The sequence below is a fragment of the Pelobates fuscus genome, chromosome 10 (assembly GCF_036172605.1).
Source record: "Pelobates fuscus isolate aPelFus1 chromosome 10, aPelFus1.pri, whole genome shotgun sequence".
In the NCBI taxonomy this organism is placed as follows: domain Eukaryota; kingdom Metazoa; phylum Chordata; class Amphibia; order Anura; family Pelobatidae; genus Pelobates; species Pelobates fuscus.
Genome location: NC_086326.1, coordinates 5,120,666 through 5,125,102, shown reverse-complemented (window position 1 = coordinate 5,125,102; position 4,437 = coordinate 5,120,666).

Below are 4,437 nucleotides of genomic sequence, written 5' to 3'. Positions count from 1 at the left end.
ATTGAGCACTATAATAGAAAACGATCGGAAGAGTTGACGGAACGTTCCCTATCTTTATCTGATTTCTTTCTACAAGAAGTGTGGAACGATCCACCTGTTCTGTTTTTTCAATTGCCTTATCTAAAAGTTGAAGATCATATTTTTTTTTCAAAAACTGATCTTTAATCTGGTTTATCTGCTGCTTGCAGATATTGGTATTGGTACTGTTCTTTTTTATCCTTAAAAATTGGCCATAGGGGACCTTAGATAGCCAAGGTGGATGATGACAGCTGGACGTCCAGCTATAACTATTAACGTCCACACTTTTGAAAAAGGTTTTGGACTTCAAACTGTTGTGTTCGACATATAAGACCAAATCTAAAATATCTATGCTGACAGCATTGTATTTATAGGTAAAAGATAAATGATAATTATTCTGATTTATATAGTTTAAAAAGCAAATTAGGTCTGTCTCACTACCTTTCCATATAATGAAGCAGTCGTCTATATAACGTCTGTAGAGGACCAGGTTTGCTACCCAAGGATGACTTTGCCAAATGGATACATTTTCCCAAGCTGTCATAAAGATATTGGCGTAACTGGGGGCAAACCTGGTCCCCATGGATGTACCGGTGGTTTGTAGATAGACATCCTGATCGTACCAGAAAAAATTGTTGACCAAAATAAAGTGTATACATTCAATAAGGAATTCAACTTGTTCTACGTACATCGAGGAATTTTCATACAGAGTACTTCTAATTGCCTGTAGGCCCAAATCAAGCTTTATAACTGTGTATAATGACGTGACATCACATGTCACCAGTATATAATCGTTCTTCCATTCCATTCCCTCTATCTGTCTCAGTAGATTACTGCTGTCTTTCAGATATGATTTGGACATTTTAACGAATGGTTGAAGGACAACTTCTATATACTAGGACAGGTTACTTGTCAAAGATCCAATGCCCGATATAATCGGTCTTCCCAGAGGGTGGGATGGATTTTTATGAATCTTAGGGAGATGGTAAAATACAGGTTTCCGTGGATGTTGAATGGTTACAAAATCGAGTTCTTTTTTACTCAGAATTCCCATATAGTGGCCTTTTTTAAGTAACGTAAGAAGTTGTATTTTCTTATCTAATGTGGAATCCTTTTTTAAGACAATGTATGTGTCCTTATCCCCAAGTATCTGTTTACATTCCTTGTCGTAGTCGTCAGTGTTAATCACCACTATGCCCCCCCCCCCCCCCCTTATCGGCTGGTTTTATTGTAATTTCTAAATCATTACTTTTTTTTTTTTTTTTTTATTCTTTATTTTTGCGTGCTGTTTAACATAGGGTAAAGTAATCACATACAATAGTGGACATTAACATGTATATATCAGTTTCAGAGTTACATTGCATATGTTGTAATTTAGCACAATTTTTATATTTTAGGAAACGTCGTAAGACCTAGGAAGTGGGTTGGTATAATACTAGGTGTGGTGTACTATTTGGTTTGTGGGCGTCCATTTCTAGGGCATAGATTAGAAGAGAAGGGGTGCTCCATATTGGGTGGTTTGTACCAAGTCAGCGTTAGGCTTGGAGTCAAGGTTTTATAAGGAGGGAATGTCCCCTGAATGGATCTGTGGTTCTGGTAAGTGGTCTGTGGTGACGGTCATGTCGTCTTGGGAGTAGTTTGTCTAGAGGTTACTGTTTGCTCTGTTTAAACTACTCTTGAGGTGTAGTAGCCCTAACCTAGGGGCTGTCGGGGGGGAAGGTGTGTGCCCTGGTGCAGCACACATTCTCCTGGTGCACTAGCGTGCCGGCGCCATCCCTGGCATGCTCTTAGGTCGTCACTAGGGTCGCGGTACTTAAGTCGTGGAGAAAATCAACAGAACGTTAACATTAGAAGGTAAAAAGTAGTAGAGGAAAAAGGAGAAAGACCATAGGTAAACGGCAAATTACAATTTTTAGCCTGTGAGCAGGTTGGGGTAGGAGACTTCTCCCCCCCATCCTGTCAAGTGGCCTGGGTGTCCATTCTCTGTGTCCTCGGGACGAATGGTTCGATCGTCTCTGGGTCCCAAGCGGGAGAAGCGATCTGGGTGGTCTTGGTTGGTATACCCAGTTTTGATAGTAGCGAGGCAGCTTCAGTCCCTGAAGTGATTTTGTACGTGTGTCCTTGGTGTGTAACCAGGAGGTGGCGTGGGTTTCCCCACCGGTATGGTATGTCCACTGAGCGTAGCTGGCTGGTGTAGTCGTTGAGGGTTTTTCTCCATTGGAGAGTGGCTCTAGTTAGGTCCTGGTAAAAAGTCAATTGGGACTCTTCAAAGTCGAGTGGCGTCTTGCCCTTGAGTGCCGACATTATGTGTCCCCTGTCTTGGGGAAGGGCGCAGCGGAGTATTACGTCTCCAGCGAGGAGTGTGGATGCCCGTGTTGGAGTGGGTAGTCGGTATATTCCGGCAAAGGTGAGTTTCCTTGCCACCCCGGGGGGAAGTATGGACTGCATGAGACGTCGCACATAGTGAGGTAGATCTTCCCTGGAGACTGATGCAGGGATACCACGTATTTTGATATTGTTGCTTCTGAGTTTGTCTTCTTGGGCTGCCATCTGTACCTCCAAGTTTCTTTGAGTATGTTGCATTTGGGAAAGGGATTCCTGCAGCGAGGTGAGTTCTTTTTGGATCCCTTTTACTTCTCCCTCTGTGTGTAATACTTTGTCAGTGATTTGTTGCATGCTGGTTTTGAGGGTGGGCAGATCTGCAGCCAGTAGGCTTTGTATTTCTTGCAGCATGTTTTGCATGTGCTGTAGGTCTTGTTTAGTGGCAAGTTCAGTGGTAACCTGCTGGGGTATGAGGTTTGACTGTTTAACCCCTTGAGGGCTATGTTCCACTGAGTGAGGCTCTGGAGGGGGAACAGGGCCTTGTACGGCCGCCATTTTGGCGGGTGTTTGTTTTAGTAGCAGTGTGCTGATATCAGGCTGTGCTGTACCTGGTTGGGGTTTCTGCGATCTGCGCCCCATTCCGAAGGTTCCGTGGTCGGAGTTGTGCTGGGACGTGTCCCACGCGTCGTCCAGGAAGTCCCCGTCAAACAAATAATCCAGGCCGTGGTGGGCTGATGGGAGGTAGGCCCGGGTTCTAGTTTTGGGCTTAGCCTGCTTCGGGGTGTACCGGAATGGCATCGGTCGGTTCCGGGGGTTCCCCTCCGTGAGTTGGTGTTATTTGCGCCGGTGGATGGTGATGCTTTTATCCGATAACCGTCGGATTGAGCCCGTGGTTGTCGGAGCTCGCGGCAATGGCGACCGGCCCGTTTCGCTGCCAGGCTCCGCCCCCTCTAAATCATTACTTAACTCTCGTAATGCAGTACTTTCTTTCTGATTTAAGTTGTGTTTTCTCAGAGGTAATCTTTTAGGGATCTGATCGATGTCCCTGCTGACTGCTAGATTAAATGACGACATGAGGGCACTGGTTTGGTTAGAAGGACAGAACGTGGATTTGTTCTTTAGTGTGGTAAGAAAAAAAAAGGATCAGAGTTGGATTTCGTATGATCGAAGACAGGAATATAAGAAAAAAAACGTTTTAAACTGAGATTCCTCATAAATTTCTGTAAATCTAAAAAAGATGAAAACTGATCTGCTTTAGTGGCTGGGGCATATTTAAGTCCCATATTTAGTACTTTAATTTGATCATTGGTTAACACCTTACTAGATAAATTAAATATTCCCAGCATCTCTACTGTCTGTATCTTTTTCTCTTTTGGAGTTTCCATCCTCCTCTGCATCCTCTAAATGGGATCGTTTTTTCGTCAAATTCATGTCCCTTAAATTGTGGTTTAGATAGAGGCTTTTGGGTCCTAAAAATTATTATTTTCCAAATTGGAATTTTTTTGTAGTGTCATAACTTATAGAGTTATGGGATTCTCCTACAGGTCTATTTAACGATCTCCATGTCTTTGATCTGGTGGCTGAATTAGGGGTAGTTTGGGTGACATACGGTCTCATATTGTAATCCCTTCCTGGATTTCGTGGTTTATAGGGTTGGAATGCCACGTCCCGCCTCCTTGTATTATGGTGCCTGGGAGTATTGGGTTGTGGTGTATTATTGATATAATTAACCCGGGTTTTCCTTCTCATTATAACTATCATTGATCCAGGTCTTTTGGCTATATTGTTGTCTATGGGTTCTATCCTTTCTATAGTTAAACATGCGTCCTGTCCCCTGTAAATTTTTCTGGGATGATGTCCACATAGGGTGAGTATTTTTCTTGTAATCTCGTACTTTATTTTCTTTAAAATCATTTTCATCTCTATGATATTTTCTCTTTTTACTAGCTATAGTGTCTTCAAAAGTTTTTTCTAATCGTTTTTCTATTTTTCCCATAAGTTCTACACACTCGGGAAGTTCTAAGTGTGGAGTAAGTAGTTCTTTTAATTCACTAATTTCGTTATCCAAAGAGCGAGTACACGCTTTCTTTTATTAAT